General features: G+C 44.1%; 1 protein-coding gene across 6 annotated transcripts in view; it reads right to left on the bottom strand.

Annotated features, from left to right (window-relative positions):
- Positions 1-27697, bottom strand: part of znf423 (zinc finger protein 423) — a 308894-nt gene extending 281197 nt beyond the window's left edge. For 3 of the 6 annotated variants that reach the window (XM_070898031.1, XM_070898032.1, XM_070898033.1), the window contains exon 1: positions 27658-27694. The gene's annotated coding sequence lies outside the window, so the exon portion shown is untranslated. Of the gene's footprint in view, positions 1-27657 lie in introns of all 6 variants that reach the window. The other 3 variants (XM_070898030.1, XM_070898034.1, XM_070898035.1) reach the window with 2 other exon arrangements.
- Positions 27698-27986: the final 289 nt, after the last annotated feature.

The raw sequence follows: 27986 nt of genomic DNA, 5'->3' as shown, positions 1-27986 counted from the left end.
CAACCACGTTTGTGGTAAGTGCTTGCATCTTGAGGAATTTCAGCTCAGAGTTGTTGAGCTGCAGACATTGCAGGGCATCATGGAGGGGGACGAAGTACCTGGACACTTTGATCCAGGAGGCAGTCACACCCCTTAGGTTAGGTAGTGGTACAGGTCTGGTTAGTGGTCAGGGTCAGAAGGGTGTGACTTCAACTCAGGCAGGTGAGAGGACCCCAGGTGCAGTGCTGGAGGAGCCTCAGTCTTTGCCCTTATCCAACAGGTATAAGATTGTTGCTGCCTGTGTGGATGAGGGAAAAACCTGCTGGATGGATGAGCAGGCTGACCATGGCACCATGGTGCAGGAGGCCATTCAAATGGAGGGAGTGAAAGGAAATGTAGTTGTGATAGGGGACAGTATAGTCAGAGGATAGATACTGTTCTCTGCAGCCGCGACTGGGAATTCCGACTGTTGCATTGCCTGCGCGGTGCTAGGATTAAGACATTTCCTCACGGCTGGGGAAGAACTTGGATTGGGAATGTCATATATGTACTTTTGGGATCACTAGCCACTAGATGGCATCACTGTTGGAGGCCATTGGGCTGCACGTACGTGTGTGCAGCCCAAGTATAAAAGGCCAGCCATTTTGTACATTAGTCACTTTGGGCCTTAATAAAGCAGAGCCAAGGTCATACCTCTTGGAGTTAAACAGTACTCAGTCTAACGGTTATTGCATACACAACAGGGAAGGGGAGGATCTAGTTGTCGTGGTCCACATAGGAACCAATAACATAGGTAGAACTAAGAATGAGGTTCTGCTGAGAGAGCTTGAGGAGTTGTGGTCCAAATTAAAAAGCAGAACCTCAAAAAGGTAATAATCTCTGGATTGTTACCTGAGCCACGTACCAATTGGCACAGAGATAAGGAGATTAGATGGTTAAATGCATGGCTCAAAGAGTGGTGTGGGAGGCGGGGGTTCTGCTTCATGAGGCACTGGCACCAGTACTGGGGAAAGAGTTCTGTTGGTACGGGCTCTACTTGAACCAGGCTGGAACCAGTGTCCTGGTGAATCGATTAACTAGGGCAGCAGACAGGGTTTTAAACTAATGAAGATGGGGTGGAAGGATTCAGGAAAGAGTAAATTTAAAGGCAGCAAGGAATGTCAAGGCTCTAGAGCAAAGCAGAGCTTTGGGTAAAAATAAGCAGAATGGGCCAGGAAGGGACAGAGAGAAGGTAACAAAGGTAATAGGGCTATGATTAGTCAACAACTCCATTATCATTGTATCATGTAACTACCAGGATAATAGAAGGCAAACTAGATGGCCTTTGATCTTTTTTTCCATCTAAATTCCTATGTTGCTAATATAACTTTGGATTAAGATTTTTAATTACAACATATACAATCATCTGTATTTTGTTTTGTTCACCCACCTATGGGGGGGGGAAAAGAATCCTCTCTGCTTTGGTACCCTTGCTGCACTCTGGTGTGGGCAGGCGATCTGTGACCAGGACTTTATGTCACTGATGCTAATCATGTGGGGAAACATGAGCAGCCACAGTTGTCTCCATTCTCAAATTTTCCATTGCAGTTTATGGAGAAGTGTTAATCTCTTCCCCCACCCCCCAACCCCAATGCCGGAACTGAAATTAGAAAATCACATAAGGAATTATGGGTATGAACCTGCATCTTGCATCTCCATGCCACGCACTGCCCACATCGACTTTATACCAATGCTTCTTTCTATTAAGAAAATCAATGACAAAGTTCTTGTTCTCTACTGCTCATCACTGCTCTTCATTACAGCATCCTCCATATACCAGGAGGCTGACTTAGTGGTGTTCAAGGGAAGGATGGAGTTATTTTAGTCACAGAAGGCATTCAAACTTGCAAAGACCAAAACCACCTCTGGCTAACAGATTTTAACAGTAATGCTGAGTGAATGCATGATACTTGCTCCAAATGGCAACTTTCAAAAGGTTGTCAACAGAAATCTTTCCAAGGCCCAGAACATGTCTTTTGATCTTTCAGAATGCTCCTTTATTTTACTAGAAGGCCTCAGTGCAGTATTAAGGGAATGCTAGACTGTTGGAGGTGCCATCTTTCAGATGAGACGTTAAACATGAGGCCCTATCTACCCTCTAAGGTGGACGTAAAAGATCCCATGACTCTATTCGAAGAAGAGTAGGGGAGTTCGCCCGGTGTCCTGACCAATAATTATCCTTCAACCACCATCACTACAACAGATTATCTGGTCATTATCTCATTGATGTTGCAAGAGCTTGATGCGCACTAATTGGCTGCCACGGTTCCTACATTACAACAGTGACTACATTTCAAAAGTAATTCATTGGTTGTAAAGCGTTTTGGGACATCCTGAGGTCATGAAAGGCGCTATTATAAATGCAACTCTTTCTTTTATCCACTAGGCAAAACAATTCAAGTGCATTCATCAACCACTTTGCTAATCTCTGCATTCATGTAGCCAAACCCAAGAAACAATTCCCATATAGGAAATATAAAAAAATAAAAATACATTATGTTCCAGCAATATAGATCAACACTCTCTCAAGACAGAGTAAACGGCAATGGTAATCCCATTATTAGGTATGGGGTGGAGGACAGGAGGACAAGGCAACTTCTTGCTGCACGTGAAATTCCAACACTATTTTGAAATTTAGGATGAAATTTGAATACCTTATTCTTACACCAAACCAAATAAGGCTATTTAATTAGCAGTGCCGAGACTTTTCCAATTCCTTCCAAAAAAAAGGCTACTAAAAGAGCAGTTTTGCAGAAGACAAAGGAAGGATATGTCAAATTATAAAAGAACCAAATTTAAATGCCTTGTAAGGTTAATTGAAGAGTTAGACCTTCAGCGTTCTTATTAAAAAACATTTTTTTAGTTGCATTAAGTACTCAACAAAAACACCAACAGATGCACCATGAAAAATACCCCAAAGTGCATCTTAACAGAGCTCATTTGCATCCCAACCTGGCAAATACAGTACTTCAAAATGTGAAACCTCACAACAAAAGGGTCTAAACTTTTGGAACAAACCAAGCGATAAATATCCTTTACTTTGTATCACTCATTTCACAAAAGCTTCCAGGATGCCATTAAAGTTTTCACCTGAAGACTGCAGACAAAGAAATGACAGTCTCTCCCCCACCCCCCCCCCAACCCAACAGCCAATCATCAAGGAGAACCTGTCTCTCGAGCCAAGAAAGATCCTATCTGTCAGGATTGCAAAAGTTTCTATAGATATGTAAAGAGAAAAAGGTTAGTAAAGACAAACGTAGGTCCCCTGCAGTCAGAATCAGGGGAAGTCATAACGGGGAACAAAGAAATGGCAGACCAATTGAACAAGTACTTTGGTTCGGTATTCACTGAGGAGGACACAAACAACCTTCCGGATATAAAAGGGGTCGGAGGGTCTAGTAAGGAGGAGGAACTGAGGGAAATCCTTATTAGTCGGGAAATTGTGTTGGGGAAATTGATGGGATTGAAGGCCGATAAATCCCCAGGGCCTGATGGACTGCATCCCAGAGTACTTAAGGAGGTGGCCTTGGAAATAGCGGATGCGTTGACAGTCATTTTCCAGCATTCCATTGACTCTGGATCAGTTCCTATCGAGTGGAGGATAGCCAATGTAACCCCACTTTTTAAAAAAGGAGGGAGAGAGAAAACAGGGAATTATAGACCGGTCAGCCTGACATCGGTAGTGGGTAAAATGATGGAATCAATTATTAAGGATGTCATAGCAGTGCATTTGGAAAGAGGTGACATGATAGGTCCAAGTCAGCATGGATTTGTGAAAGGGAAATCATGCTTGACAAATCTTCTGGAATTTTTTGAGGATGTTTCCAGTAGAGTGGACAAGGGAGAACCAGTTGATGTGGTATATTTGGACTTTCAGAAGGCTTTCGACAAGGTCCCACACAAGAGATTAATGTGCAAAGTTAAAGCACATGGGATTGGGGGTAGTGTGCTGACATGGATTGAGAACTGGTTGTCAGACAGGAAGCAAAGAGTAGGAGTAAATGGGGACTTTTCAGAATGGCAGGCAGTGACTAGTGGGGTACCGCAAGGTTCTGTGCTGGGGCCCCAGCTGTTTACACTGTACATTAATGATTTAGACGAGGGGATTAAATGTAGTATCTCCAAATTTGCGGATGACACTAAGTTGGGTGGCAGTGTGAGCTGCGAGGAGAATGCTATGAGGCTGCAGAGCGATTTGGATAGGTTAGGTGAGTGGGCAAATGCATGGCAGATGAAGTATAATGTGGATAAATGTGAGGTTATCCACTTTGGTGGTAAAAACAAAGAGACAAGACTATTATCTGAATGGTGACAGATTAGGAAAAGGGGAGGTGCAAAGAGACCTGGGTGTCATGGTACATCAATCATTGAAGGTTGGCATGCAGGTACAGCAGGCGGTTAAGAAAGCAAATGGCATGTTGGCCTTCATAGCGAGGGGATTTGAGTACAGGGGCAGGGAGGTGTTGCTACAATTGTACAGGGCCTTGGTGAGGCCACACCTGGAGTATTGTGTACAGTTTTGGTCTCCTAACCTGAGGAAGGACATTCTTGCTATTGAGGGAGTGCAGCGAAGGTTCACCAGACTGATTCCCGGGATGGCGGGACTGATCTATCAAGAAAGACTGGATCAACTGGGCTTGTATTCACTGGAGTTCGGAAGAATGAGAGGGGACCTCATAGAAACGTTTAAAATTTTGACGGGGTTAGACAGGTTAGATGCAGGAAGAATGTTCCCAATGTTGGGGAAGTCCAGAACCAGGGGACACAGTCTAAGGGTAAGGGGGAAGCCATTTAGGACCGAGATGAGGAGGAATTTCTTCACCCAGAGAGTGGTGAACCTGTGGAATTCTCTACCACAGAAAGTTGTTGAGGCCAATTCACTAAATATATTCAAAAAGCAGTTAGATGAAGTCCTTACTACTAGGGGAATCAAGGGGTATGGTGAGAAAGCAGGAATGGGGTACTGAAGTTGCATGTTCAGCCATGAACTCATTGAATGGCGGTGCAGGCTAGAAGGGCCGAATGGCCTACTCCTGCACCTATTTTCTATGTTTCTATGTTTCTATGTGCATCAGCATTACTCACTGGAAAAATTCCAAAATTAAGATTTTCGATCTTTCATCTGTACTTTCTCGAGCACCTTGAATAACTGACTCCGAGAACACAATCACCTAAGATCCATGCCTGGCAGGCCCTAGCCCTGAAATGATGCAGGAAAAGTGGTTGATTTTATTTTCTCTCAAGTGAATGAATTTTCATACAACTGCAGGCCTTAAATCTCCTGCATTATATCCAGATGAAATCACTCATTTGCGTGGGTGAACCTGACCACGCACACCTGCCAAGTTTTGAGCTGACCAAGGGATGTAATATTTCCAACATCAATGGCCAACCTTTGTGTCATTCTGGCGCAGGGTTTAAGAATGAGACCCTCCCTGCATGTTAACGAAGCAGACCACTGTTGCATTATCCATAGGGTGAAATATGTTTGATCTCACGCTCTACTGCGTTCATAATGTTAGTTATAGTGCCACAGAAATGATACAAATTGGAGGTAACATCACCTGGTGTTCCTAATCATAGAATCATAAAAATCTACGGCACAGAAGGAAGCCATTCAGCCCATGGCAGTTGGTTCAGAGCATTTTTTGAGGCCTGAGGAAGTGTTCCACTTAGCCAAAGGTGATACATGGCCCAACAAACCACAGGGTGGGGGAAGAATAGCTTCATAGAGTCATATAAATCCAACGACTATTGGCCATTAGCTGTGTACTTGACTTTAGACAATGAGTTTCTTTTTTTCTCCACTACATTTGTCATGTATGTATGCTTCGGATTACTAGCCACCAGGTGGCGCCACTGTTGGAGGTCATTGGGCTGTACGCACGTATGTGTGGCCCAGGTATAAAAGGCAAGCCATCATGTAATGTAATTATTTTGGGCCCTAATAAAGCAGAACCAGGTTTGTACCTGTGTTAGTTTACAGTATTCAGTCTATCAAGTTATTACATACATAACATTTGGCGACGAGGTAACTTAAGAACCTTCGCATGCAAAAATGAGCACAATTGGAATTCTGGAGAGATAGAAACATAGAAACATAGAAACATAGAAAATAGGTGCAGGAGCAGGCCATTCAGCCCTTCTAGCCTGCACCGCCATTCAATGAGTTCATGGCTGAACATGAAACTTCAGTACCCCCTTCCTGCTTTCTCGCCATAACCCTTGATCCCCCGAGTAGTAAGGACTTCATCTAACTCCCTTTTGAATATATTTAGTGAATTGGCCTCAACTACTTTCTGTGGTAGAGAATTCCACAGGTTCACCACTCTCTGGGTGAAGAAGTTTCTCCTCATCTCGGTCCTAAATGGCTTACCCCTTATCCTCAGACTGTGACCCCTGGTTCTGGACCTCCCCAACATTGGGAACATTCTTTCTGCATCTAACCTGTCTAAACCCGTCAGAATTTTAAACGTTTCTATGAGGTCCCCTCTCATTCTTCTGAACTCCAGTGAATACAAGCCCAATTGATCCAATCTTTCTTGATAGGTCAGTCCCGCCATCCCGGGAATCAGTCTGGTGAACCTTCGCTGCACTCCCTCAATAGCAAGAATGTCCTTCCTCAAGTTAGGAGACCAAAACTGTACACAATACTCCAGGTGTGGCCTCACCAAGGCCCTGTACAACTGTAGCAACACCTCCCTGCCCCTGTATTCAAATCCCCTCGCTATGAAGGCCAACATGCCATTTGCTTTCTTAACCGCCTGCTGTACCTGCATGCCAACCTTCAATGACTGATGTACCATGACACCCAGGTCTCGTTGCACCTTCCCTTTTCCTAATCTGTCACCATTCAGATAATAGTCTGTCTCTCTGTTTTTACCACCAAAGTGGATAACCTCACATTTATCCACATTATACTTCATCTGCCATGCATTTGCCCACTCACCTAACCTATCCAAGTCACTCTGCAGCCTAATAGCATCCTCCTCGCAGCTCACACTGCCACCCAACTTAGTATCATCCGCAAATTTGGAGATACTGCATTTAATCCCCTCGTCTAAATCATTAATGTACAATGTAAACAGCTGGGGCCCCAGCACAGAACCTTGCGGCACTCCACTAGTCACTGCCTGCCATTCTGAAAAGTACCCGTTTACTCCTACTCTTTGCTTCCTGTCTGACAACCAGTTCTCAATCCACGTCAGCACACTACCCCCAATCCCATGTGCTTTAACTTTGCACATTAATCTCTTGTGTGGGACCTTGTCGAAAGCCTTCTGAAAGTCCAAATATACCACATCAACTGGTTCTCCTTTGTCCACTTTACTGGAAACATCCTCAAAAAATTCCAGAAGATTTGTCAAGCATGATTTCCCTTTCACAAATCCATGCTGACTTCGACCTATCATGTCACCATTTTCCAGATGCACTGCTATGACATCCTTAATAATTGATTCCATCATTTTACCCACTACTGAGGTCAGGCTGACCGGTCTATAATTCCCTGTTTTCTCTCTCCCTCCTTTTTTAAAAAGTGGGGTTACATTGGCTACCCTCCACTCCATAGGAACTGATCCAGAGTCAATGGAATGTTGGAAAATGACTGTCAATGCATCCGCTATTTCCAAGGCCACCTCCTTAAGTACTCTAGGATGCAGGCCATCAGGCCCTGGGGATTTATCGGCCTTCAATCCCATCAATTTCCCCAACACAATTTCCCGACTAATAAAGATTTCCCTCAGTTCCTCTTCCTTACTAGACCCTCTGACCCCTTTTATATCCGGAAGGTTGTTTGTATCCTCCTTAGTGAATACCGAACCAAAGTACTTGTTCAATTGATCCGCCATTTCTTTGTTCCCCGTTATGACTTCCCCTGATTCTGACTGCAGGGGACCTACGTTTGTCTTCACCAACCTTTTTCTCTTTACATACCTATAGAAACTTTTGCAATCCGCCTTAATGTTCCCTGCAAGCTTCTTCTCGTACTCCATTTTCCCTGTCCTAATCAAACCCTTTGTCCTCCTCTGCTGAGTTCTAAATTTCTCCCAGTCCCCAGGTTCGCTGCTATTTCTGGCCAATTTGTATGCCACTTCCTTGGCTTTAATACTATCCCTGATTTCCCTAGATAGCCACGGTTGAGCCACCTTCCCCTTTTTATTTTTACGCCAGACAGGAATGTACAATTGTTGTACTTCATCCATGCGGTCTCTAAATGTCTGCCATTGCCCATCCACAGTCAACCCCCTAAGTATCATTCGCCAATCTATCCTAGCCAATTCACGCCTCATACCTTCAAAGTTACCCTTCTTTAAGTTCTGGACCATGGTCTCTGAAATTACTGTTTCATTCTCCATCCTAATGCAGAATTCCACCATATTATGGTCACTCTTCCCCAAGGGGCCTCGCACAATGAGATTGCTAATTAATCCTCTCTCATTACACAACACCCAGTCTAAGATGGCCTCCCCCCTAGTTGGTTCCTCAACATATTGGTCTAGAAAACCATCCCTTATGCACTCCAGGAAATCCTCCTCCACCGTATTGCTTCCAGTTTGGCTAGCCCAATCTATGTGCATATTAAAGTCACCCATTATAACTGCTACACCTTTATTGCATGCACCCCTAATTTCCTGTTTGATGCCCTCCCCAACATCCCTACTACTGTTTGGAGGTCTGTACACAACTCCTACTAACGTTTTTTGCCCTTTGGTGTTCTGCAGCTCTACCCATATAGATTCCACATCATCCAAGCTAATGTCTTTCCTAACTATTGCATTAATCTCCTCTTTAACCAGCAATGCTACCCCACCTCCTTTTCCTTTTATTCTATCCTTCCTGAATGTTGAATACCCCTGAATGTTGAGTTCCCAGCCCTGATCATCCTGGAGCCACGTCTCCGTAATCCCAATCACATCATATTTGTTAACATCTATTTGCACAATTAATTCATCCACCTTATTGCGGATACTCCTTGCATTAAGACACAAAGCCTTCAGGCTTGTTTTATTAACACCCTTTGTCCTTTTAGAATTTTGCTGTACAGTGGCCCTTTTTGTTCTTTGCCTTGGGTTTCTCTGCCCTACACTTTTCCTCATCTCCTTTCTGTCTTTTGCTTTTGGCTCCTTTTTGTTTCCCTCTGTCTCCCTGCATTGGTTCCCATCCCCCTGCCATATTAGTTTAAATCCTCCCCAACAGCACTAGCAAACACTCCCCCTAGGACATTGGTTCCAGTCCTGCCCAGGTGCAGACCGTCCGGTTTGTACTGGTCCCACCTCCCCCAGAACCGGTCCCAATGCCCCAGGAATTTGAATCCCTCCCTGCTGCACCACTGCTCAAGCCACGTATTCATCTGCGCTATCCTGCGATTCCTACTCTGACTATCACGTGGCACTGGTAGCAATCCCGAGATTACTACTTTTGAGGTCCTACTTTTTAATTTAGCTCCTAGCTCCTTAAATTCGTTTCGTAGGACCTCATCCCTTTTTTTGCCTATGTCGTTGGTACCAATGTGCACCACGACAACTGGCTGTTCTCCCTCCCATTTCAGAATGTCCTGCACCCGCTCCGAGACATCCTTGACCCTTGCACCAGGGAGGCAACATACCATCCTGGAGTCTCGGTTGCGGCCGCAGAAACGCCTATCTATTCCCCTCACAATTGAATCCCCTATCACTATCGCTCTCCCACTCTTTTTCTTGCCCTCCTGTGCAGCAGAGCCAGCCACGGTGCCATGAACTTGGCTGCTGCTGCCCTCCCCTGATGAGTCATTCCCCTCAACAGTACCCAAAGCGGTGTATCTGTTTTGCAGGGGGATGACCGCAGGGGACCCCTGCACTACCTTCCTTGCTCTACTCTTCCTGTTGGTCTTCCATTCCCTATGTGGCTGTGGACCCTTTCCCTGCGGTAAGACCAACTCACTACACGTGATACTCACGTCATTCTCAGCATCGTGGATGCTCCAGAGTGAATCCACCCTCAGCTCCAATTCCGCAACGCGGACCGTCAGGAGCTGGAGGCGGATACACTTCCCACACACGTAGTCGTCAGGGACACCGGAAGCGTCCCTGAGTTCCCACATGGTACAGGAGGAGCATAACACCCGACCGAGCTCTCCTGCCATGACTTAACCCTTAGATACACTTAAACTGGTAATAACAATGTTAAAAGTTACTGACCAATATAAGAAGAAAAAGAAAAACTACTCACCAATCACCAGCCAATCACTTACCCCCTAGGCTGTGACGTCACCTTTGTTTTTTTGCCTTCTCCCTGTAGCTGCACCGGTACGCCTCTCGCCGACCCCGGACTCGCGCTGCTCCGAGCTCCCTCCTCCTCGACTGACTGCTCGACTCCCGCTGGCCTTTATAGGCCTCTCGCCGACCCCGGACTCGCGCTGCTCCGAGCTCCCGCCTCCTCGACTGACTGCTCGACTCCCGCTGGCCTTTATAGGCCTCTCGCCGACCCTGGACTCGCGCTGCTCCGAGCTCCCGCCTCCTCGACTGACTGCTCGTGGAGGGAGAGGACTGAGCAGATTTTGTAGCTCGCCTGGACCAGTACTTCACGGCCAACAAAATGGAGGAACCCACTGACGCAGATAGGCGCAGGGCGGTCTTCCTCACGGTTTGCGGTCTGAAAATCTATGGACTCAAAGAATCTTCTCTCGCCTGCAAATCCAACAGACAAGGACTATGAGGAATTATGTGCTCTGGTACGTGACCAGCTCAAACCAGAAGGCGGCATCATCTCACGATATCGATTCTACAAGCACGTTTGTTCTGAGGGCCAGGATGTGTTGGAATTCATTGCCGACCTAAGACATCTAGCTGGACCGTGTAAGTTCGAAAATGTGTTGGGAGACATGCTGCGGGACTTCTTTGTCATCGGCATCAACCTCGAGGTGATCCTACGTAAGCTACTGGCGGCGGAGACGCTGGATTTGAGCAAGGCCATCATGATTGCCCAGGCATGCATGACGACGGACAAAAACTTAAAGCAGATATCATCGAAAAATCGGAACTCAGCAAGTACTGTAAACAAGATTGTATTGTCGTTTGGCAGAGCTGTATATGGCAGGGCCTACTCGACTGCGTATGCGAAACCTGTGGCTGCCCAAAGCCCGCCAACGGGAATGAATCCGATTTCACCGTGTTGGCGTTGTGGGGGCAATCATCGGCCTCATCAGTGTCGATTTAAACAGTACATTTGTAAAGGCTCTTCGAGACTGGAGCATCTCCAGGGCAGGTGTCCACAACTGTGCAAGCGTGCTGCGACACAGCACATGGAGGATGATGGTGACCAGTATAGCGCGGATCCGGATATGCAATCCGAGATACCAAAGGAAGAAGTGTTTGGACTGTATTCGTTCCTAACAAAGAGCCCACCGATAATGATTAATGTGAAACTTAATGGTGTGCCGGTACCGATGGAATTTGACACGGGTGCGAGTCAATCAATAATGAGCTACAGAACATTCAACAAGCTGTGGGATATGTAAGGGGTGGTCCCGGGGGTCAGATTCAACACTGACCTACTTGAGCGGTTCAAATCGCTCCCACGCCCTTGGGTTCTAGACTCTGGGTTTATTTGGGGTGGGGGTGTGGGTGGTGGTGACAAAGTGCAAAGGACAACTGGTTTGATGCAAAAGAACTTTGATTTTATTACAGATGAGAAAATACAGTGTCAAACTTACAATCACTCTAAGAAAGAATACATTACACATTCAAAGGGGGTTACAGTAAAAATTACACCTCCCACCGCCCAGTACCTAATTCTAGCTAGGTTAGACTCCAGGGCAGACAGGGACTAAGCTTACCAATCCTTTCTGGTCAGTTAGCGATAGTTCGCGATTTCGGGGTTCGTTGAATTCTGTAGGCTCTGCTTGCCGTACCCCGAACATCGGAGAAGACTTTTACTGCGCAATCTTCAATTGGATTGAGTCCGCTAATGCGGTATGGCGCGTTTTGGATCTATGGGTAAGTACCCGGTTTCCTTCATTAGAAATAGGTTCAAAGTCTCTTTAGGTAATGTTTTCACCTGTTGGTAGTCAGGACTTAGATTGTAGAGTGGAAACTTTCAATTCTTCGGTTTCTTTCTGTTGGAGTTTTGTTTCGAGTTTGGTCGATCGCGGTGGTTTCTCTCCCTTCTTGATGACATTAGGCGTAGTATGGCATACCCTCTGTTAAAACAGGGGGCCAGTTATACGGTTTGAGTTGTCCTTATCTTCGCGCCAAATCAGTCCAGAATTCTTTGTTTAAATTTGGCAGACTTGACATTTCTTTGTAATATTTTGGCGGGCTTGTTAAAAGTTAATTTGTCTTGGGTGGGTTGCTCTTCTAAATCTGTTTCCTGATGGAAATATTAGCTTGGTAATCGCAATGTCCTTTTGTGCTTGGTTTTTGCATACAGGCTGTAATGGGCCCTTTGTTCTTATTCATGTTGAAGATGGCTTTTCTCGGTTCAGTTCGATGGCTGGCCATCTCTGAGTTATTGTTGTAATGTTAATGTCTGTTGTGGAGAAGGGTTTTCGAGTATCCATTTCTCCAGACAATTTACCTTCGTCCCAACACCAAGACAGTTCCAATAATCAAGTGGGCTTCTTTAGTTCCTTAGGCCCACCCACAGACTTGAATTTGTCTTGTAAAAGTCCAAAATTCGATTAAAGTTCGCAGTTTCTTCCATAAGCACTTTAGGATTTCAAATTTTCCGGTAGGTAGTCCCAAATTAAATTTCCTTTCTAATGAGCCCAAACACTTGGGGGGGGGGGGGGGGGGGGGGGCGGTTTCCCATGAATTTTGACCCTTCAGATACTAAGGCTGTGAAGCCTAAGTTGAGTCCAGTCAGTGCCAAGTTGTATACGTACACTAAAGAACTCATAACAGTGATTGGCAGTGCAGTAGTCAAGGTGTCGTATGATGGTGCGGTTCATGATTTACCGTTATGGATTGTTCCAGGCAATAGTCCAACGCTGTTCGGCAGGAATTGGCTAGAAAAAATAAAATGGAATTGGAACGATATCAAAGCATTGTCGTCGGAGGATGATACTCCATGTGCTCAAGTGCTGAGCAAGTTCCCCTCGCTGTTTGAACCAGGCATCGGCAATTTCACGGGAGCCAAGGTGCAGATCCACGTGAACTCGGATGCAAGACCCATCCATCATAAAGCTCGGGCAGTTCTGTACATGATGAGGGAGAAGGTCGAAATCGAACTGGACAGACTCCAGCGTGAAGGGGTCATATCACCGGTCGAACTTAACGAATGGAACAGTCCCATTGTTCCTGTGTTGAAGAGTGATGGCACTGTCAGAATTTGTGGAGACTACAAGGTTACGATCAACTAAACTTAGCCGGGGGGAAGTTGTTCACTAAACTGGATCTGACATCGGTCTACATGACACAGGAGCTGGTCGAGACGCCGAAGAAACTTGTGTGCATCAACACTCATAAAGGACTCTTTATCTACAACAGGTGTCCTTTCGGAATTCACTCGGCTGCAGCCGTATTTCAGGGTAACATGGAGTGTTTACTGAAGTCCATCCCCAGAACCGTCGTTTTCCAAGATGACATCCTGATCACCGCCAAACATCTGAACAATCTGGAAGAGGTTCTACATCATCTGGACAAAGTGGGGCTCAGGCTGAAACGTTCGAAGTGCACCTTCATGGCACCGGAAGTCGAATCCCTGGGGAGGAAAATTGCTGCTGACAGCATCAGGCCTATGAACTCGAAAACCAAGGCCATCAAAAATGCACCCAAGCCTCAGAATGTGATGGAGCTGCGTTCATTCCTTGGTCTACTCAACTACTTCGGTAATTTCCTACCTAAATTGAGCACTTCATGCTGCTAAGAAAAGGTGACAACTGGGTTTGGGGTGCATCTCAAGGTACAGCTTTTGAGAAAGCTACTAATCTGCTTTGCTCTATCAAGCTGCTGGTACATTATGATCTGTGTAAGCATCCAGTATTGGCCTATGATGCTTCGCCAAATGGAGTTAATTGCATGCTCCAACAAGCTAATGAGTTGGGTAAACTACAACCTGTTGTGTATGCTTCTAAAAGTTTGGCAAAGGCGGAAAGATCCTACAGCATGGTAGAAAAAGAAGCATTAGCCTGTGTGTATGAGGTTAAAAAGATGCATCAAAACCTGTTTGGTCTTCGGTTTGAACTGGAGACAGATCACAAACCACTCATTTCATTGTTTTCGGAAAACAAAGATATAAATACCAATGCATCGTCCTGCATCCAGAGGTGGGCGCTGACACTATCTGCCTATGATTGTCATTCGCCATAGACCTGGCACTGAGAATTCTGCCGATGCACTGAGCTGTCTGCCGTTACCCACACCGGAGGTGGAGACGCCAAAACCTGCAGACCTACTGTTAGTTATGGATGCTTTTGAAAGCGAAGGAACCTCTGTCATGGCTCAACAAGACAAAACCTGGACCAGCCAGGTCCTGATATTATCGGATGTGAAACGTCGTGTTCTTAGTGGTGATTGGTCTGCCATACCCAAGCAAATGGGTGATGAGACCAAACCTTACAACCGTCGCAATGACGAATTATCCAGTCAGTCAGATTGTTTACTGTGGGGTAATCGTGTTGTTATGCCGAAGAAAGGCAGAGAGAAATTTGTACATGATCTACATAGCACTCATCCCGGTATTGTCATGATGAAAGCCATTGCCAGGTCTCACATATGGTGGCCTGGAATTGAGTCTGATCTGGAATCATGTGTGCATCAGTGCAACACTTGCATGCAGCTTAGTAAAGCACCAGCGGAATCGCCGCTGAGTCTGTGGTCATGGCCTTATAAACCATGGTCCAGGATCCACATCGACTTTGCTGGTCCCTTCCTGGGAAAGATGTTTTTAGTTGTGGTGGATGCATATTCCAAGTGGATAGAGTGTATAATTATGTCATTCAGTACATCCACAGCTACCATTGAGAGCCTTCGCGTCATGTTTGCCACTCATGGTCTGCCCAACATCGTTGTAAGCGACAACGGACCTTGCTTTACGAGTCTGGAGTTTCAAGAGTTCATGAAACTCAATGGTATCAAACATGTGAGGTCAGCAGCATTCAAACCACATTCAACGGTTAAGCAGAGCGTGCTGTACAAACCATCAAGCAGAGTATGAAATATGCAACACAAGGTTCACTGCAGGCTCGCTTGTCATGCATACTGCTTAGTTACAAGACAATACCCACACGCTTACTGGGGCTTGATGAAGAGAGGTCTCAAGACCACGCTCTCTCTTGTCCATCCTGACTTGAACGATCATGTTGAATACAGACAAAGTCAGCAGTGCTTTCATGATCGCACTGCTGTGTCACGCGACATTTCTGTTAACGATCCTGTGTATGTACTAAATCATGGTCAAGATTCCAAGTGGATCGCCGGTACTGTTGTGGCCAAGGAGGGTAACAGAGTGTTTATCGTTAAGCTCAAGAATGGCCAAACATGCAGGAAACATGTTGATCAGATAAAGCTGCGGCACACGGATGAACCAAAACAGTCTGAGGAAGACACAATCAGTGACCAACCAACCTACCCTCAGTCATCAGAGGACTCCGCTGTCATCAATGAATCTGGACTTTCAATCCCTGACATGGTCATTGCCACTCCCATCAGATCAGCTACCCAGCCCCTAGTCATAACAGACTCAGAACGCTCGCCCAAGGCTGAAATTGAACTGAGACGATCAACTCGGGAGCGGAAAGCCCTGGACCGTCTCAATTTGTAAAAAGACTGTTACTCATATCTTAAAGGGGGATATTGTCATGTATGTATGCTTGGGGTTACTAGCCACCAGGTGGCGCCACTGTCGGAGGTCATTGGGCTGTATTCACGTGTGTGGCGCCCAGGTATAAAAGGCAAGCCATCATGTAATGTAATCACTTTGGGTCCTAATAAAGCAGTGCCAGGTTTGTACCTGTGTTAGTTTACAGTGTTCAGTCTATCGAGTTATTGCATACATAACAACCTTCTTCCAGTTTTTCTTGTTCTCATCTTTTCTTTTCCTTTGGCTATTACATCAGCCATGTATTTGATTCGTCAATAGCGATTCTTTTCTTCTCCATTACGTTGCAGTGTTTCTTACTCCTACCTTTGCTTTTTTCGGATGTTCATGTAATGCCAAGGAAGGTAATTTCCCTCTTAACCATACAACCACGATCCATTTAAAATGGTCACTGAGAGTGAGGAGAGCAGTTAGCAGGAATTTCTTTGTGCATAGAGTTCTTAGAATGCTTAGCCACAGGGAATAGTTATGGCAGTTAATTGGATCTATTAAGGGAAGAGCAGACAAATATTTGAAGCAGATCAAAATACCGGGCTATGGGGAGAGGAGGGCAGTGGGACTAGTTTTGGATTTCTCTAACTGAGAACAGAAATGATGGACCAAATAGCCCCCATCTGTGCTGTGAATTTCTATGGTTTTATGGTACCATCCTATTGCTTTCACATCTGTACCGCTAAGCTTTGGAAGCTGCTGTAAATTCCCAAATTATCCATCACCTCAAAATGTTCCAGCCTTTTCTACCATTAGCAGTAGGACGCTCAACGTGACCATTTCATTTACCTTTTCCTCTCCCTTCTTTGTTTGCTTGAATGCTATAAACAGCTGTATAAAACTCTCATTCCTCTCGCACATCACTGGTTGAATCACTATATCTGGATATATACCAATGCTCTCCAATAGAGTAAGAGTTTCTTTCAACTCTGCAAAGGTAACGTTTCTCCATGTGTCTTGCAAGTTCTACCCAAAAGCTACCACCTTTGGTGGGCCCATTTTCAGCTATCTATTAACAATCCTGATCTTCATGTCCTCAGATCTCAACTGAAAATCCACATCGTCCCCCACTGCTACCTCCAAACAGCTTGATTCCTCTTAAATGAAAATAATTTCCCCCTCACTTTAAAAAGAAAAAGTAAAATCTATCTAAGACTGCATTACTGCTCCAAAACCTGGGGAGGCTATTTGAACACCTTTCTTGCACTCTTCGCATATGATGCGAAAAAAGGCTGGTTGTTTCAATGGTGAACCGTCTGTCATCACTATCCTCCAACCTTGTGTTTATTATAATCAATACTACTTTGGTCATTGATCCATTGAAGTTTCCTCTTGTGTTCATTTTATCTTAAAATATACATTACTACATTTTCTTCCTTGTCCCTTCGTGCTCATCATCTCTTACTGGCTCATTCTTTCCCAGGGCCTCAAAACAATGGGCCACCCCCCACCCCCGCCCTCAGTTTTCCCTCTCTCCTACAAACCTACTGGACTTTAAAACCCAAGCTTGAAATCACCTGATGACTACTTCCTTTATCTAGTCTTCACTCCAAGTCTTGGCAATTTATAGGCCTGTTCCTTCATTTAGCTTTCTGAATAAAAAGCTGGAATACCAACAATTCCAGTAGGGGGAGCTCTTTCACATAGAGGGGGTTCTAGAGACAAAAAAAACAACATTATATTGAGCCTTTGAAAGTTACTGTCCCAAATATTTTGACACCATTATATTTTCCACCCTGTAGCTAAGGAGCTCAAATAATATATTTCAGCAGTATATAATTATTAGTTTTTTTTTTATATAAACCAATATGATCCTCTTCCCTTCCCCCCGCCCCCCACCCCCCCATGCCGAGATATCTGCGCTCCTCTAATTCTGGCCTCTTGAGCATCCCTGATTTTAATTGCCCAACCATTGGGGGCCGTGCCTTCAGCTGCCTTGACCCCAAGCTCTAGAATTCCCTCCCTAAACCTCTCTGTCTGGAATTCCCTCCCTAAACCTCTCCACCTCTCTATCCTCCTTCAAGACAATCCTTAAAACCTACCTCTTTGACTAAGCTTTTGGTCATCTGCCCTAATTTCTTCTTATGTGGCTCTGTGTCAAATTTTGTTTTACAAGACTCCTGTGAAGCACCTTGGGATGTTTACTATGTTAAAGGTGCTGCACAAATACAAGTTGTTGTGGAACAACTATACATATTTCCAGTCCGAACATATTTATTTTACAAGAAACATTCAAATTGTACATTGAAGTTGGCGATTGTATTTCAAAACATGTCATCAGCATAGACAGTCCCTCGGAATCGAGGAAGACTTGCTTCCACTCCTGAAGTGAGTTCTTTGGTGACTGAACAGTCCAATATGAGAGCCACAGACTCTGTCACAGGTGGGACAGATAGGCGTTGAGGGAAGGGGTGAGTGGGACTGGTTTGCCGCACGCTCTTTCCGCTGTCTGTGCTTGATTTCTGCATGCTCTCGGCGTTGAGACTCGAGGTGCTCAGCACCCTCTCGAATGCACTTCTTCCACTTAGGGTAGTCTTGGCTCAGGGGACTCCCAGGAGTCAGTGGGGATGTCGCACTTTATCAGGGAGGCTTTGAGGGTGTTTTTGTAGCGTTTCCGCTGCCCACCTTTGGTTCGTTTGCCGTGAAGGAGCTCCGAGTAGAGCACTTGCTTTGGGAGTTTCGTGTCTGGCATGCGGACTATGTGGCCTGCCCAGCAGAGCTGATCGAGTGTGGTCAGTGCTTCAATGCTGGGGATGTTGGCCTGAATGAGGACGCTGATGTTGGTGCACCTATCCTCCCAGAGGATTTGTAGGATCTTGCGGAGACATCGTTGGTGGTATTTCTCCAGCAACCTGAGGTGTCTACTGTACATGGTCCACGTCTCTGAGCCATATAGGAGGGCGGGTATTACTACAGCCCTGTAGACCATGAGCTTGGGGGCAGTTTTGAGGGCCTGGTCTTCAAACACGCTTTTCCTCAGACGGTATAACACACAGACCATACATACACAAAACACAGTGTTTATATACAAAACCAAACAGTAATTGAAACATATTTCACACATACCAGCTGAAAAAGAGCCCTATTGCTCTATTCACGAGTATAGGAATTCCTCTGCGACACTGACATATTGCTTTGAGTCATTTCAACTTTCTGCCGAGTTTATTGAAATTGCCCGATCCAGCTAACTATTTGGGTGAAGTTCCCACTCCAAATATATAACATTCAGTTCTGGGTCTGACCATGAGCCATTCTACTCGAATTCATATGCTATTTTAGAGTATCAATAAAGTAAAAATGCAGCAATTCATTCTGTTGCATTTCCAGGCTTTTATTATTTTCCACCTTCACACTGCCCTCTCTGCTTTCTTCCTCTCTTGTTAAACTTCTGGCTGCTTGCTGAGCAAAATTTCTATATCCAGCCAAACTGGCTAAATGACTGCAGGGCACTGGGAAACATCCTAAAACCCTCAAGGAAATAGGCACGGCAGAAGCGTATACAGTGGCTGGACAGTGGGCCTCTAATGAACTTGTTGGTCAGCAAATGGAGGGAAAGAAGGTATCTATAGACATGCAGAAGGTACTTATAAGGTTGCGCACAAGAGATTATTAGAAAAAATGAAGCGCACATATCCTTGTGACTTGAGTGGCTAATCGGTTGGGAGGTGGGAGACAAAGAGTAGGTTAATGGGAATGCGCCCCAGGGATCTGTACTGGGGTTTCAGCTTTTCACATATATATTAATGACTTGGATGAAGGAAGAGAGAGTTGTATATCCAAGTTTACAGATTACACTAAGTTGGGAGGCACAATACGTTGTGTAGATGAGAGCAGAATGTTGCAAGGGTCGTAAACAGATTGTGAGTGGACCAAATTGTGATAGATGAAGTTCAATGTGGGGAAGTGCGAGGTAATCCAATTTGGATCCAAGAAAGACAAAATCAGAATATTTTCTTAATGGTGAGAGACAATGAGCTGTGGAATTTGGATGTCTAGATACATAAATCACTCAAAGCTAGTGCACAGGTACAAAAGGTAATCAAAAAGTTTAATGGAACAGTGGCCCTTTTTTCTATGCGTTATGTTTCACTTGTGCAGAGCCTTGGTCAGACCATATCTGGAGTACTGTATTCAGATTCAGTCATTGCACCTCAGGAAGGATATATTGACCTTGAAGGAAAGAGAGTGCAGATTCACCAGAATGATAGGCTTAAAGGGTTAAATTATGATTAAATTTGAGGACAAATTGCATAAACTTAATTTGTATTCCCTGAGTTTAGAAGGCTGATGGGTGAACTAATTGAAGTGTTTAAAATAATAAAGGGATTCAATGGGGTAGATACAGAGAAACTATTTCCTTCGTGGGCGAATCCAAAACTAGGAGATATAATATTGAAATTAGGGCTAGGCCATTTAGGAGTGAAATCAGGAAGCACTGTTACCACACAAAAAGTAGTGGAAATCGGTAACTCTCTCCCCCAAAATGCTGTGGATTCAGAATCAACTTAAATTTCCAAGACTGTGATCATAGATTTTTGTTAGCCAAGGGTATCAAGGAGCAAAGATGGGTATTTGTGCAAGAGACTCCTGTTCCAATGCCTAATTTCCATTCTCAGACAATGGAACTGATGTTCGCAGCCTGTCCCCAACTCATACAATCCTGACCATTGCTGCTAGTGCCTCAGAAGAAGATAGGAGACCCTACACAGCAATTAATTTGTTTATTTCACAACCTTCGCTTGACTTCCCTCTGCTGCAGCTATTACGAATTAGGCGGAGTGCAGCAGAAAATTTAAAAAAGGAATATTTATTCGTCTTGACAAAAGCAGAAATACAAGCTTAGCTATGGTTGATGATTTATTGCATCCTGTAATTGCAATGTACAAATATTTGTGCATTGTTTCTTATGGCCGGTAGGTTCTTTGGATGGGTATTGTTATGTATGCAACCTATGTAAACAGCATTCTACCGCCACCAGAGGGCGTATCTGTTGGAGTCCCAAGGGATCCCAGCATCCCTTGGGAGCACTGTATACAAGCAGGCCTCCCATGCTGTACCAACACTCTGGAGTTAGAATAAAGAGACTAAGGTCACCCTTACTCACGTCGACAGTACTCAATCACATTACTTTATTCTGGACATAACAGGTGTGTGGACAGGTTACTAGCAGCCCACATAGAATAAACTTTAATGTTTCTGCCGAGTTTGGTAAGACATCATTTTCTTAGCACCTGTTCTGAAAGGCAACAGGTCCACAAGCCCCAGTTTGTAGAAACTGCAAAGTGGCATACTTACTTCATTACTTCATTTTTCAGCAGCTTCTTTTCAATTATTGAGATAGATTTAGGCAGTAGCATGAGGTAGCGAACGTATGATCACTTCACTAATGGTAAACAATATATCTTGGGAATGTTTTTTTTTTAAAAAACATTGTGAGACTTCAAATGGTAAAATCAATTCCAGTCAGCACCGCCAACAGGCTCCTACAGATTCTGCCTTAAAGTTGCAACGCACTGTAATCAATGGACGACTAAGCATAACACACCCTACAGTCCATGCGCAGCCAAGTATCAACATCCAAATATTAAATAGATTCGTTTTTGTTTGGTCTGAGTTTTCAATGCTGAAGCTTACTCCAAAGAAGGCTTGCCATCATTGGCTGAGGGAACTTAAAATATTGAGCTAAAAACCCTCCGACTCATTTTGGGCATTGTCCCACAAAATCTGCATCTTCTTGCAAAGTGATCTAATTTCCAACGATAAACAGAGTGCAGAGCAGGTAAGTGCAATGAGAACAAAAAGCATTCTAACACTGCCGCTTTGTAATGCCAGTTACAGTCAATTATATCACAATGAAATCATGACACCCACTTAATCTGAACCAATCATACCACAACAGTGACGATCGCAACTGAGCATCCTAACCACCAGAAAACTGAGCTTCCTGACTGCTATAATAAAAAATACCTCTCAGGTAATGCAGATGTTTTAATTCAGAAACTTAAGACCCACGAGAAAATTTACCAAAAGCACTAGTTCAGAGGCGCATACGATTGCATATGAAGTACTGGCTATTAGGCAGAATTCAGCTCTGGTTACATAGAAACATAGAAAATAGGTGCAGGAGTAGGCCATTTGGCCCTTCGTGCCTGCACCGCCATTCAATGAGTTCATGGCTGAACATGCAACCTCAGTACCCCATTCCTGCTTTCTCGCCATACCCCTTGATTCCCCCTAGTAGTAAGGACTACATCTAACTCCTTTTTGAATATATTTAGTGAATTGGCCTCAACAACTTTCTGTGGTAGAGAATTCCACAGGTTCACCACTCTCTGGGTGAAGAAGTTTCTCCTCACTCGGTCCTAAATGGCTTACCCCTTATCCGTAGACTGTGACCCCTGGTTCTGGACTTCCCCAACATTGGGAACATTCTTCCTGCATCTAACCTGTCTAAACCCGTCAGAATTTTAAACGTTTCTATGAGGTCCCCTCTCATTCTTCCGAACTCCAGTGAATACAAGCCCAGTTGATCCAGTCTTTCTTGATATGTCAGTCCTACCATCCCGGGAATCAGTCTGGTGAACCTTCACTGCACTCCCTCAATAGCAAGAATGTCCTTCCTCAAGTTAGGAGACCAAACCTGTACACAATACTCCAGGTGTGGCCTCACCAAGGCCCTGTACAACTGTAGCAACACCTCCCTGCCCCTGTACTCAAATCCCCTCGCTATGAAGACCAACATGCCATTTGCTTTCTTAACCGCTTGCTGTACCTGCATGCCAACCTTCAATGACTGATGTACCATGACACCCAGGTCTCGTTGCACCTCCCCTTTTCCTAATCTGTCACCATTCAGATAATAGTCTGTCTCTCTGTTTTTACCACCAAAGCGGATAACCTCACATTTATCCACATTATACTTCATCTGCCATGCATTTGCCCTCTCACCTAACCTATCCAAGTCACTCTGCAGCCTCATAGCATCCTCCTCGCAGCTCGCACTGCCACCCAACTTAGTGTCATCCGCAAATTTGGAGATACTACATTTAATCCCCTCGTCCAAATCATTAATGTACAATGTAAACAGCTGGGGCCCCAGCACAGAACCTTGCAGTACCCCACTAGTTACTGCCTGCCATTCTGAAAAGTACCCATTTACTCCTACTCTTTGCTTCCTGTCTGACAACCAGTTCTCAATCCATGTCAGCACACTACCCCCAATCCCATGTGCTTTAACTTTGCACATTAATCTCTTGTGTGGGACCTTGTCGAAAGCCTTCTGAAAGTCCAAATATACCACATCAACTGGTTCTCCCTTGTCCACTCTACTGGAAACATACTACCACACTACCTTCATCATCGTTAGGTCAAAATCCTGGAACTCCCTCCCTGCAGCCATTCAAGAAGGTGACCCACCGCCACCTTCGAGGGCAATTAGGGATGGCAATAAATGCTGGCCTTGCCAGCGACGCCCACATCCCATGAATGAATAAAAAAAATTACTAATCTACATGCAAAAAAAGTTTGGGAGTTTGGGCCAAAGAAGATCAAAGCATCGAGACGTGTTTGCCCTGAAAAGTCTCGACTTGATGATAGAAGACAAAATGGGTTGACCTGTAAATGTCTTCCTTCCCAACTTCATGGAATATTATGTTCTGTAGTATATGTAATAATTCAGACTTTTTATACTGCACCATTTTAGTATCTTATTTATGACTATCCTGACTGTCCTGACTATCCGGTCTCCAAAGCCCAAATGCATCACAAACTGCACACGTCACTTACAAATCCAACACTACTTTATTCGGCACCAGGCCAGAACCTGCATCTCCTGAACCTCATCAGTTACCAGCACAGCACTCAATGTGTATTAAGGAGGCAGTTTGGACAGCCCATTGAGGAGCCACAAATGTCGGAGACCCAAAGCCCTGAAGGAATGGTAGTGTAGAGCTCAATGGGCCCCACCTTCAAATTGAGACCAATAGAGCTTCAATGCTGTAAGCACATTGTGGCCACAGCACACTCTATTGTAGACAACATAAAATGAGGGTATCCATCTCCCAATTGATCACCCAAATGTGAAAAATAAGTACCCCACACCTGTCAATGTCTGACATTCATGAAGCTGCCCGTAGTGAAAGCCTTTGGACCCCCAGTGACTCAGCAGCATGGAGTCCACCATCCAAGACTAACTGTAATCAGGATAGGTTTTGGAGAAAATGATTTGTGTCAAGTCTAGTCTCAGGTTGTCACGCATATTGCAGCCTGCAGACAAGAAACATTATCGGAGAATTTGGGAGAAAATAAGTATGTGGTAGCAGGTCGCAGAAAAACTTCTACAGAAGATTGTGGGCTACATGATACAAATATGCAAGGTGCAAGGGGGCTGGAAGGACCCTGGTAGTCACTGTTGTGATGTTGGAAACACTGCAGCCAATTTGCACACTGCAAGCTCCCACAAACAGCAATGTGATAATGGCCCGATAATGTTTTTTAGTGATGTTGGATGAGGGATAGATATTGACTTGGACACTGGGCGAGAATGCCCCTGCTCTTCTTCGAAATAGTCTCAGGGGATCTTTTCCGTCCACCTAAGAGGCCAGAAGGGGCCTCAGTTTAACGTCTCATGCAAAAGACGGCGCCTCTGAAAGTGCAGCAGTCCCTCAGTACTGCACTGGAGTGTCGGCCTTGATTATGTGCACAAGACCCTGGAGTGGGGATTGAACCCACAATCTTCTGACTTAGAGGAAAGAGTGCTACCCACTGAGCCACAGCTAACACAAATCTGAGTTTATGGATTATCACAACTAAACACAGTTGTTGCTTGACTGGCAGGAATCAGCTTTGTAAAGTTATTGTTCTAACTTTGTAAAATGTTGACCCATTTCCCCACAAAAAAGGTACTGCAAAATAATTATTGTTTGCGCCTTTGGGAACCTTTTTTTGCTGAATGTCATCATTTTTCTTCATGTGTAAAGCTGAATAGCTCCAAAAAAAATTAAAATGTTGTTTATATGCCCTTAGTATATTTGGCCAGCAAGTTCATTTCGGTATACTGGGATCTTGAGATTACTGAAAATACTGCAGAAAAACAACTTCAGCACTCAGACAAAGAAAGATAGCTTAACTATGCAAAACCTGATTAGCCACATTAGAGCATTTGCAGAAGAAACCACCCACTGGCAGTATGAATTATTTGGCTATTAAACTAAATATGATACAGTTATAGGGATTACCTACATCACATTAGATATCATCTTAACTCCACCAAATACAATCATATTTCTCCTCATTTGTCCCCATTTAAAATGTTACAGAAAATTCTGGTCATTAGTTCTTGGCTTTGAACATTCCAAGACTCGTTGTCAGCAGGGATTTAGCTGAAGAAAATCAACTTCCATCCCACGTGGAGGGGCATGTTAGTTTCAAACTTTTCCCTTTCATTACAATGGAAATTAAGAGTACTACATTAAATACTTAATTCATGTATGCTGGCTTTAATTTACAATGAAACACTATAAAACAAAGTTTGGTTATCTCACAACACAAAATATTCACAATGTAAGTTAACTATATGATCCCCAGTGTACTCCAAGACATCCTAGCAGTTAGGGCACTGATGGAGACAACTGCCAAGTTCACGCTGCCCATATTTGAATGCCAGCATATCGTTTTTTAAAAAATCAATTATTTGAAGTGTAAGAGATTTTGTTTATGTAACGTACTCTCCATCTAGCCAAATCACCTTTCAGAATATACAGGTATTTAGAATTTAACTCTTCTCTCTCCCTTTCTCCCTCTCTCCCCACCAACCCATCTACCAGGGATTCATCCATTGCAGATCTCTGCAGGGAGCCAAGCAACTGACATCAGTTTCACAGACTGCAACACAAGTCAGCGTCACTTTTGGTCCTCGATGCCAACTAATAGACAGAAAACGTCAGCACTTGCTGGTCAAAGGAAATTCCAATTGTAGCAAGTTTGAGTTAACTGCACGTAATTTGCAAATACAGTTTTTTTTTTAAATACATTAATCAATGTTCAGGTCTATTAGCAGCATGCCCTTAAGCAATCTATTGCAATATTTCAACTGACCTATGTTAAACAAATAGATTTTTTTGTAGCCACAATCATAAACAGCTCTTACTTTGTAATAAAACAAATTCCATGTGGTTATTAATGTAAGAATTCCCACTCAGCCAATTACAAAGCCAGTTCATGAACTTTATAGTACAATAGCTGGGTCAAAAGATTTGATGATGTATTACCAAAGGTTTCAGACCTTTGGCAGACCATGACCTTTGAAGATTCATTGATACAGCATATTCTTCTGTACTGCCTTGGACCTGTTTTATGCTGCTGTGAACACCTGCAGAATCGAGTAAATCAATTAATATAATTCTAAAGAATAAATGTGGGAAGGACAATGGGATATTTAAATTCAGTGAGGGATGTATGTAGCTTAGCATTAAATTATGCTGACTAGTAATAAAGGAAACTATAGTGTATCTAAATGGAAATATTGGGGCAATGAGATTTTGAATCTTGAATATTTGCTATTACTCCACTCAATTAACATCTTGCTGAAAGATATACCCATAAGTATTCAGAATCTTGCTGTGGCAAAGGTATGTCACTCAAGGAACTGTCCATCAACCTGAATATTCTGTAACCTCTACAAAAAGGAAAACTGAAATTGAAATGTGGCTAACTTTTTTGAACAATTTTCTTTTTTGAAAAAGTGAGAAAAATATAACAACTTTATCATTCTAAAAAAGTGAAAAAAATTCACATATATGTTAGCTGAAACCCTACAATATTTAAGGTTTTGTCTCACTTCCTGCGAAGCTTCCTGTGTGTGAACAAGATCCCTCTCCCCAACCCCTGTCTGAGGCTGAACCAGACTGTTCGCAACCTTGGTGTCATATTCATCCTGAAATGAGCTTTCGACTACATATCCGCAGCATAACTAAGACCGCCTATTTCCACCTCCGTAATATTGCAATGTCTCCGCCCTTGCCTCAGCTCATCTGCTGCTGAAGCCTTCATCCATGCCTTTGTTACCTCTAGACTTGACTATTCCAACGCGCTCCTGGCTGGACTCCCACATTCTACCCTACGTAAACTTGAGGTCATCCAAAACTCAGCTGCCCGTGTCCAAACTCGCACCACGTCCCGCTCACCCATCACCCCTGTGCTCGCTGACTTCCATTGGCTTCCGGTTAAGCAACGCCTCAATTTCAAGATGCTCATCCTTGTTTCCAAATCCCTCCATGGCCTCGCCTCCCTATCTCTGCAATCTCCTCCCCCAGAGATGTCTGCACTCCTCTAATTCTGCCCTCTTGGGTATCCTGGATTATCATCGCTCAACCATTGGTTGCCATGCCTTCTGTTGCCTAGGCCCTAAGCTCTGGAATTCCCTGCCTAAACCTCTCTGCTTCACCACCTCTCTTTCAAGATGCTCCTTGAAACATACCTCTTTGACCAAGCGCATGGTCACATGCGCTAATTTCTACTTATGCGGCTCATTGTCAAATTTTTATCTTGTAATACTCCTGTGAAGCGCCTTGGGATGTTTCACTATGTTAAAGGCACGCTATAAATACAAGTTGTTGCTGGTGTTGTTGTTAATACAGGTGTTTATATAGAATTCTAAAACTGCCGGGTCCTTTTGGCGTTGACTGCTCAAGATGTATGTCAAAATTATTAGAAAATCAATGCAAACCATAACCTTTAGACTGCTGACAATCTGGAAATGTATTTGAATAACTTAGTCCCGTTCCCTTGCTAGCAATATAAAGGTCAATATATTTCATCTTTCTTATAACATTACACAAATAGGTGACGTACCTTTTTCAAAATTTTAACGTATGCAGGCAATTGTTCTCTATAGTGCATTTCTTCTGGAATGGCAAAATGAAAACGTCAGCCTTAGTTAAACGGGAGAGGTCTTACTATTGTGCATTTATTTTAAATTAACAAGAATTTTCAATTACTATAGCGGTAATATTCCTCATCCTTTGCAAAGAGGTTTAACCTCGACCCACAACCTGGATGTTGCAGTCGTCCAGGGGAATGGTGGAAGGGAGAGGAAGGAAACAGGGATATTCTACACACTGTCCCTTGAAAAAAATTGTACCTTGCCATCAGGTGACCTTCCCCACCCCACACTGCTTTAT

This window comes from Pristiophorus japonicus, chromosome 13, assembly GCF_044704955.1.
Source record: "Pristiophorus japonicus isolate sPriJap1 chromosome 13, sPriJap1.hap1, whole genome shotgun sequence".
In the NCBI taxonomy this organism is placed as follows: domain Eukaryota; kingdom Metazoa; phylum Chordata; class Chondrichthyes; family Pristiophoridae; genus Pristiophorus; species Pristiophorus japonicus.
The sequence above is the reverse complement of the archived record's forward strand: the minus strand, read 5'-3'. Positions and strand labels throughout refer to the sequence as shown.